This window comes from Mytilus galloprovincialis, chromosome 11 (genome assembly GCF_965363235.1).
Source record: "Mytilus galloprovincialis chromosome 11, xbMytGall1.hap1.1, whole genome shotgun sequence".
Taxonomy (NCBI): Eukaryota; Metazoa; Mollusca; class Bivalvia; order Mytilida; family Mytilidae; genus Mytilus; species Mytilus galloprovincialis.
Window position 1 is genome coordinate 77,046,739 of NC_134848.1, and position 10,148 is coordinate 77,056,886.

At 32.0% G+C, this 10,148-nt stretch overlaps 1 long non-coding RNA gene across 1 annotated transcript; it reads right to left on the bottom strand.

Moving 5' to 3' along the window:
* Positions 1-200: 200 nt before the first annotated feature.
* On the bottom strand, positions 201-6,572 carry LOC143052837 (uncharacterized). Its single transcript, XR_012971267.1, has 3 exons — positions 3,932-6,572; positions 2,401-2,599; positions 201-328 (listed from the first exon to the last, which is right to left on the bottom strand). It is a non-coding gene; the product is annotated as an uncharacterized LOC143052837 (long non-coding RNA).
* Between the last annotated feature and the right edge of the window lie 3,576 nt (positions 6,573-10,148).

Consider the following 10,148-nt stretch of genomic DNA (forward strand, 5'->3'; position numbering starts at 1 on the left):
AGATAAGAACCCCTTAACCATCCCATCAGCTTAAAATTAAACCCATTTCTATACATCCGTGTTGAAGGCCGTACTTTAACCTATAATGGTTTACTTTTTAAATTGTTATTTGGATGGAGAGTTGTCTCATTGGCACTCACACCACATCTTCCTATACCTATGTTTTCTTAAAATGGCATGATTGATAATAAATTCTCATCTTTGGTAACAGAATATATTTTAAAAATTTGTTAACAGTATAATCAAATGTACATATATGTAACAAAAGTTAAAGTCTATTTCTTCATCTTTTTTTTCTTCTTTTAACAGTTTCTTTCCATGGCTGATTCTGAAATAAATGCAAGATGCAAATTTTATAATAACAGCAACTAACTATCAATATATTTTGATTTTAAAACAAGCAAAATAATCAAATTAAGGTTAATATTATTATTACTGACAGTGATACATGAACATCTGTATATTTACAAGCATTCTGTCAGTATTGCATTACAATTTATCGGACCACAGCTGAATTATCACGTTGTGATTGGTTAAACACCGTCACGTGGTGACCCCTATGAGACAGTTTGGGGTTAGTCAGTTTCATAAGAGGTCCATGACACGTTAATGGTGACGTCATCTATTAATGTTGTTGTATTTCATTGTTAATTTTTTCAACAGAACGCAGAACAAAAGTCTCGTGTCCGATAAATTTGTTATACGGTTAACTACTGACCCCCTACAGATCCATAGAGGGTGAATAAAATTAATAGGGGATTTGGCCTCTGGCCCCCTATGGATTTCACTAACCCTCTATGGATCTGTAGGGGTCAATAGCTAACCATATTACTTATAATATAGTCCCCTACCAGTTAAATTTCATTGTATTGGAACATATTTCTAACTTTATCTACTGTGGATTCATTATTATTCGTTGGATACCAATTTTCGTGGATTTCGTGTGAACAGTTGAACCACGAAATTAAAAGTTCAACGAATGACAATTTTTCCTATGGCTTGTATGCAGACTTCAGCAAAACCACGAAATTAAATATCCACAAACCTGTAAGTTTTCCTCAATCCACGAAAATTGGTACCCACAAAAATAAATGAATCCACAGTATAACTTGTCATGGTGTAACATGTGTAAACTATATAACAAATATCAAATCAAAGTGTTGAAAACTAATTATTTAAGTGAATTTTGTAAGACCAAGGACCATTATTATGCTCAAAATCATTACACCAGAAAAAACTAGAGGCTCTCAAGAGCCTGTATCGCTCACCTGATTCTACCTGGGTTTTTGAAATCATATAAAAAAAAAAGATAAAATTTGGCTACAAAGTAACAACACTTGGCCAGCACCTCATTAAGAAAGGAACATTTATGCTATGTTTGGTTTCATTCCATTCAGTGGTTCTCTAAAAGAAGTCATTTGTATGCATTTCCCATAGGGTCCTATGTTAAACTAAGTCCCCCACTGGCGGCCATCTTGAATGATGGATCGGCTACAAAGTAACAACACTTGGTCAGCACCTCATAAGAAACATTCATGCCATGTTTGGTTTCATTCCATTCAGTGGTTCTCTAGAAGAAGTTCAAAATGTAAAATGTTAACGATGACGACGGACAACAACGGACGCCAAGTGATGAGAAAAGCTCACTTAGCCCTTTGGGCCCAGTGAGCTAAAAATGCTTATTTGGGACCTTTTTTTTGGCCCCTTATTCCAAAACTGTTTGGACCAAAACTCCCAAAATCAATCCTAACCTTCCTTTTGTGGTCCTAAACCTTATGGTCATAGAAATTTCATAGATTTCTGTTGACTTATACTAAAGTTATTGTGCGAAAAAAAAGAAAAATGCTTATTTGGGCCCTTTTTGGCCCCTAATTCCTAAACTGTTGGGACCAAAACTCCCAAAATCAATCCCAACCTTCCTTTTATGGTCATTAACCTTGTGTTTAAATTTCATAGATTTCTATACTTGATTGTAAAGAGAGCTTCCAATTAAAATAAATAGTATGTTACTGCTAACATGGTTAATTTTCAAACTAACCCAAGAATAAAAAATGTCACCTCTATGTCCTCAACATTTACTTGTACATGTACGTACATTGTACATGTAAGGGACGACATCAAAAGATTGATGTAGGATAAAAAATTTAAATCAAATAGTTTGAGGGTGGGGGGTTTAAAATTCTGCAAGTTTTGTATATCTAAAATCGATATTTACATATATATCCCTATTGGTAAATCAATTTTTCCCAAATTAAGTTAAGAGGGGGGTGTGGGGGTCAGTGAAAAAACTATGTGAAGTAAGTTTTTTATCCTACATTGTACATTGAACTTTTGATGTCGTCCCTAAGTCTGAAAACAAAAAAATATTTAAACAACTTAAACATAACTTTCATGACATACCTCTAATCATACATTTGCAATGTTTCATTGGCCATGTTGGCTGCTGCTCCTTATTTGCACATGAATCAATACAGCACTTTTCAAATCCACTACTAGTCTAGATACATGTATAAATATAGAAATCATCGCCTCTAATGACTTCTGTTTTGTTGATTATTTTCCCCTACTTCTTTAAGTGCTTGTACTTTCTTTAAAAATGCTAAAAGAAAAATGTTTAAATGCATAAACATGATAAAAGGAAGTTATGATACATGTAACTGGCAAAATTGCCTCACTTTGACATTTCAAAATAAGACTAACAGATTTGCCCTAAAAAATATGACTTTATAAAAAGCATTTCATCAATTATTTTAATGTTCTTCTGCATCATTTCAAATCAATATGATCAATACGACATTTTAATGAATGAACTGGTTATATTGCATCTCTGATTTTGTCAATTAATGTCAATCTTTGGGCAATAAACATAATACATTTACATGTATTAACATGATTAAGGAATTTGAAATTTTAAGTTACATGTGTATATGAAGATGTGGTATGAGTGCCAATGAGACAACTCTCCATCAAAATAACAATTTATAAATGTAAATTATAGGTCAAGGTACGGCCTTTAACATAGAGCCTTGGCTCACACCGAACAGCAAGTATATACATGTATGTATCACAATTTTGTGCTGTATTCGTGTCAGTTCTGACATTGTTACACTTTATTTTATAATTACTTTTTATTACTATTGATTGAATTTTGATTGCTGATAAGGTATCATTTGAAATCTTTGATATCTCTGATTGTTATATGAATTTTCTTTGATGGATTAATTATAATGAAAATAACATTTTTCTCCAAAAAAAAAGTCAGCTTGGATAGATAAAAACACCGATGACAAGTGATCAATGTACAGCAGTGTGACTGTGTTTTTGGTATTTGTTTTACTAAGAGTAATTCAATTTGATAGTGAATGTACAGAAACTTATAACCTAGTCCTAGTAGCAGCTAGCTATAAACAACATGATAAATCGCAAATATTCGGCCAAATTGTAGACTGACTTCAACACATTCAATTATATACATGTACACACAACGCAACACTATTTACTAAAAATTGAAATCAGGGCGAACGGACTCTGGGCGAACAGGTATTAGGGCGAACAGAAACTAGGGCGAACCGGAATCAGGGCGGACGGACACAGATTCCCAGCAGGGCATGAAACAGCAACCCTAATTTTTGGCATATTTGTAATATAAAAGTAATATAGGAAGTATCCCCCCCCCTTTTTCCCAGATACCATTCATATGTCGGATAGTGTTGTATTATTATGTTTTATGATATAAACTCATCATGCTCAATGGAACTGAAAGTTGAAGTACATGAAGTATGGAAGATGTCTTAAATTATTTACAGAGTATGGACTATGGACGATGTGCACGGTGTGGCGGTACATGGTCGACACAGAGAGAATTTAATGCTTACATCTTTCTGCTTTAAAAATCCATTTTAAAAAATGTGAATGATAAATTTATTTTTACCTTTCTTTGTGCTTTCCAAGTGGCAAGTCACCAATCAAAACAAAAACACTTTCCGTTGCGTTGACTTTCATTTCAATCGTTCCCTGGTTTTTTCCAGTGAATCTACAAGTTATCTATTTCCATTTATTTGTTAATCGGTTTGGCCATCAGTTTGAACAACCAGAGTTGTTTATACCATATATCTCTGACTCTGTCCATTCTTGCAGTTAGTTTAAAAAAATTGAAACCTCCATCCGCAGCTCGTGAGCGTCCATAGTATTGCGTCATAGTATACAAAATGGTAACGGTGAGAATTCCGTGTTTGCGTACTCGCGTACATTTGCTAAAGTGAGGGTCTGGAAACCGTTTCGGGAGGAAAGAATAAAGAATGATGGACGAATTAAAGTGCAGAATAATGAGAAAAAATAAAGAAAGGAAAGAGGAGAGTAAAAATGCAAAAAATAGAACAAAGAACATTTGAGAATCATGGGGTTCAACTTCTAAATTATAATTAAACTGAATATTGAAAATTATTGAAAGTAAAGGACACATTATAAATGAAGAAACAGAGAAAATGTTAATGGTCTGAAAATTAAAGATATAAAGGACCCTCATCCAGAACCTTGTATTTATTATTATTCAATTAGTTAGTTACATTCAGTGGCGGATCCTGGATTTTCAGTTAGGGGGGGGGGGGGCAAAGTTTTCTATTCGCCGAGCGGAGGGAGGCGAAAAAAGTTTGGAGTTTTTTTTAGGTAAAATTATTAAAATATTCTTCCAAAGGGGTGAAATGTAGATATTTCGAACTATTGTGCAGTAAAATGAGCAAGAAATTAAAGTTTCAAAATGAAACGGCCATAATCCACACAGGTCTGACAACAATCTACAGATAGACGGACGCAAAGTGAGACGAGACAGTTCACAATTGCTCACCTGACCAATATATTTTGCAAACGAAAATTTCTACTTTTACCAGAGATTTTTTATTTTTTAATTGTCCTTCCATAATATCTGGTTTTTTTTACTCTTTTGATTTTCGCAGGTTGTGCCAGACTTTACTGTGTTCGCTAAAAACAATTAAAATCAGAATGAGATGCATTTACGCAGATATCTTTATTTTCTTGGGATGCCAAGCATGTAATACGGTACAGAATTCGACTAAATTTTTAGGTTTGCAGGTGAGAAACAAATATAGACACAGAGATACAAATTAATAAACTAAGCTTCCGCTTGAAAAACTATCTTTCATTACGGATATTATGAAAGAATCTCACCTGCCGACTGTTTTCTTGATCGCATCATGATGAAATTTTGAAAGTGAGTAAGGGATGTTTTGGAACTACGATTTATCAAAGAAATTGATTATAAAAACCGGAAATACAATATAACATTTGTATTTACTTTAACTGCTAAAACCTATTATACTTGTCATCAAATGCAGCTACGCGTGTGACACCTTCCCGTTTGAAATAATAACTTTAATAAAGCGTAGGTCAGTTGATTAGTAATCATGTTGATTCTGTTAAACTGACTGTTTTATATACTTTGAATGTTAAAAAACATGGAATGGTCTCTTCTGATACTTAAATATGTTGAAGTCAACCCATGCTTTGCAAATTTTAGGGAGGGGGGGGGGGCGCACGCCCGCCACGCCCCCGCCTAAATCTGCGCCTGACATTTCTTTTTTCTTTTATGTGGTAGTAGTTTGATAAAATTAGTTGTCATATTTTTTTTTATAGTGACAGTGTTTGAGTTGGTCATGTTGTATAGAAAAGAGAAATTGAGAAGGACGTTTATTCTCAAGAGTTACAACTGTTCTAGTAGCATGCTTTGGCAGATTAGAGGAACATAATTTAGTGACTATTGTTTGTCTTGATTTTAACATGATAAAATGCTTCTTTCCACTAATTCTAAAGAGCCTCATTGAACAAGACAGAAACTACCTCAGACAATCTGACACTTACTAAGGGGAGACCATTTAACTTAAAAAAAAGGGGGGGAGTGTTTAAAAAAAAAATCTGACACCCAATTTGATGAAAAAAAATATATTCTGGTCAGTCAAGCAGATGACAAAAATATTATTCTGAATGTGGATTTCCCACATACATAATAGTGTTTAATTTTGACAAAATAATTTGATTGATAGCGTCGAAAAACTAATTAAATTTGTACACACTGTGTGCAAAAAAAAACTTCTGAGTCAGAAAAAAATAATCATACCCTCTCTTTTTGAAGTTTAATGCTTTCCCCCTTAATTTAAGTAATCATATAAAATCTGAAAACATATGTTTTTAAACATCAATATGTTTATAGGGTATTACTCAAAACATACGTTAACAACCTGTTTTTAAACATATGTTTACCAGGTGTTACTCAAAACATGCGTTTACCAGGTGTTTTTACAAACATATGTAAACCACATGTTTTCAAACGCATGTTTACCAGGTGTTTCTTAAAACATATGGTAAACATATGGTCAAACGTATGTTTCTCATGTGTTTTGTAAACATGTGTTTCACATGCGTTCATCAACGCATGTTTACCACATGTTTTTCAAACATATGGGAAACGCATGGTTTCAAACACATGTTTACCACCTGTTACTCAAAACACATGGTAAACATATGGTGAAACGCATGTTTACAATACGTTTTCAAGAACACCTGGTAAACATGCGTTGCAATTTTGCCTGTGTATAAGCGTGTGCTTATTTATGCAGGTTGGTGTAAACCTAAATGTGGTAGTTACGTTCCAAATATTCAATTTTGGTCCTTATGTCACACTCTTGCGTGTCCTTATTTTGTCTATGCAGTCAGTACCTAAACATCAATAAATGGTCAGCAAAAGCAACTCATATTATCAATACAATAGTATGTTGATAATATGTATGTTTTGTAGTACCCAATCAATTAAACGCAAATGATGTATGTCTAACAACACACTTATAATTTCTCATTTCTCAATAACAAAAGAATGTTTTAAATCCTGCAATTTTAGGTTGTTATTTATCATCAACACTTAAATAACTCTATTTAGAAATTAAATATAATACATATCCGCGTTTAACGTTACATTGCATACTACATTGTACCAGTGTGTAGTATACGTATGTTTAGAAAAATTTCGGCAATTGTATACATTATGCATCCATCATCATTCTGTCTTTCAAAAATATTAAAACAACTTTAAAAATTGATCTCCAAAAGACAAAATGATAAGGTTTTAACAGCCATTTACATTTTTTAAAGGGGATATTCATGTTCACCACTTTAATTGATATCTTATTTCAGCTTCGTGTTAATAGCAACCACATTCTAGTAAAACAATACACTTCAAAACAATATGCTGAACGTATTAGTAAAATTCGTAAACTGCTTTTGCTGTATCATGATTGTCTTATGTTACACCTCATACTTCAAACTAATTTGGATTTATTTTTCAGGTTGGGGTAAGTGTTATATACCAAACAGATAAGTATATTGTGATTAGTTGACAAAAGTAAAGAAAATAAGAACAAGTAATAGTAAATGCAGTACTTGGTGTTTTTCCCGAAATAGGAACATTTTATGTTGAAAGTTATCAAAAGTACCAGGATTATATTTTAATACGACAGACGCTCGTTTCGTCTGCATAAGACTCATCAGTGAAGCTCGGATCAAAATAGTTATAAGCCAAGCAAGTACAAAGTTGTAGAGCATTGACGACTCAAAATTCCAAAAAGTTGTGCCAAATACGGCTTAGGGATGTTGCCTGATAAAAACCTAAACAAACGATATTTTATGGCTTCTAACACGATGCTGTTACTCTTTTTTGACATTTGGTGCTAATTTTTTTTTACCTAGAACAATTCTTTGAATGATGTAAACCGTAAAAACGAAGTCGGTAGCCCCTTGATTATTGTAAATCATTTTTTAACAGAAATTATTGTACCAACAACAAATAGCTTTTTATAAAGAAAAATCTATGGAATAGACATTTGCGATTGGAAAATTCAAAAACAAATTTAGGAACGTTTTTCGTCTATGTGATTTCTTATAAATATTTATCTATTTTGAATTGATTTAATCAGTAATATTTCAAAAATAAGAAAAGATAAATGCATTTTTTTTCGATATTCAGTTAAATTACATTGAGCCAACGATGTCGCTGTACTTATCCAATTTACTGTAAATTGACCTTCACTATTCATTCAGTAAATTCCATTGGTTTTGGTATAATTTGTTTCTGAATATACATATGTATATATACATCATATATGAAGTTCATTATATGAAGATATTAAAACAAAGGTGTAAAGTATAAACATTAATATACCATGCATATGATGTATGTAAGACGCGCGGCATGTCTTAAAAAACCCAAAATTGCATGTCTTGATTTTCTACATTAATTTACAAAAAAATAAGGTGTGATTAGTGTAGTGAAGTAAAAAATACACATAACATTACAATACTCAATGTCAGACGTCCATTCCTTTACAAAAGAGGTAGAAGCTACCAAATCAATGTTCAAATAATTAGTCATATGTAAACTGTGTACGTCACGGCGAAATTCGCTGTTTTCTAGATTAACCTTCATAGAAAATACCCATAGCAGAAATGTATAAAACCTATGATAAAACCTAGTAGAAATGTATAAAACCTATATAATGTATAAGACCTAGAGCACATACAAAAATATGATTATATCGTCTTTACGTCAACTGTCTTGAGAATGATGAGCCAAATTTGATTTAGACATTCTTTATCATAAGGCACCAAATCATACAAATATCCCATATCAACATTGACATAAATATTTTTTAATAATCTAACATAACAAACTCTCATCTTAAAATGTTCTTCTCTCACATTACTACTTATTCAACTAATTCCATTGACGTTGTATTAATTTATTGCTGAATTGTATGCTTTATTTTATAATTATTTATTTGATTTTTTTCAGCATGTAAGTGTCAAATACAAAACAGATAAGTATAGCGTACAAATGTATATGCAATTCATTTTATACAATTGTGGTAGTAGAATACTTAAGTAAATCAATAAATATACCTGTTAAATGATTATATCAGACGCGTGTTCCGTCTACAAAAGAGGCTAAATATGTCAAAGAGAGATTCAAACTCATCAGTCAAACTGGCAACGACATGGCAAAAGTATAAAGAAACAAACAACTATATACACAACAACAAAATAACGAAAAACCAATAGGACGATTTCATGCACTATTTCTCAGGTTTCACTGCATGGGAGACGCTGAAAGCTAAGATGATGAAACACAAGGACGAATAATAACCATCATATTCAAATAACTATATGACCATAGAGAACATACAAATGTATATAAAACTGGTCGAATCAACCCAAGTTCAACATTCCGAAAGGGTGTTGAAACCTAAATTTCTTTATAATTTATGAATTTACAAAATGAAAATGTCTTTCCCACATCAAGAATATGACAGTTGTTATCCATTCGTTTGATGTGTTTGCGCTTCTGATTTTTCAATTTGGTTAAGGACTTTCCGTTTTGGATTCAGTATTTTTGTGAGTTTAGTAAACTAGTAAATTGGCTATGTCACAGATTGTGGTATAATTTTGCATTTAAATATAACTGAAAATTGAAAACAAAAAATCGCATTTTCTCTTTTGTAATGTCTGAAATAATACTAATTGTATTCTTTATAAATAAAAGAATATTTGTATAGAACATGTAGCAAGCAGTTAAAAGACGCAAAAATGTTCTTTAAGTTGTCTAAAATCCTTTCAACTGAAATTTCTCCGTTATAGATTTTCCCACAAAAACCTTATGTTGTTGGAACATGAATTTCCATTTTAATTGATATGTAAAATAATAATGGGGTCATCAACTTTGTTTTATGGTATTTACCAATCCGTTATCAAGTTGCTTGATAAAAACCTAAACAATCGACATTTTATTGCCTCTAACACGATGATGTTATTCTTTTTTGACATGAGGTCCTAACTTTTTTTTTACCTTGAACAATACATTGAATGATATGAACCGTAAAAAAGAAGTCGGTGGCCCCTTGATTATTGTAAATCATTTAAACAGAAAATATTGTACCAACAACAAATAGCTTTTATAAAGAAAAATCTATGGAATAGACGTTTGAGATTGGAAAATTTAAAAACAAATTTAGGAACGTTTTTCGTCTATGTGATTTCTAATAAATATTTGCCTATTTTGAATTAATTTTATCAGTAATATTTCAAAAATA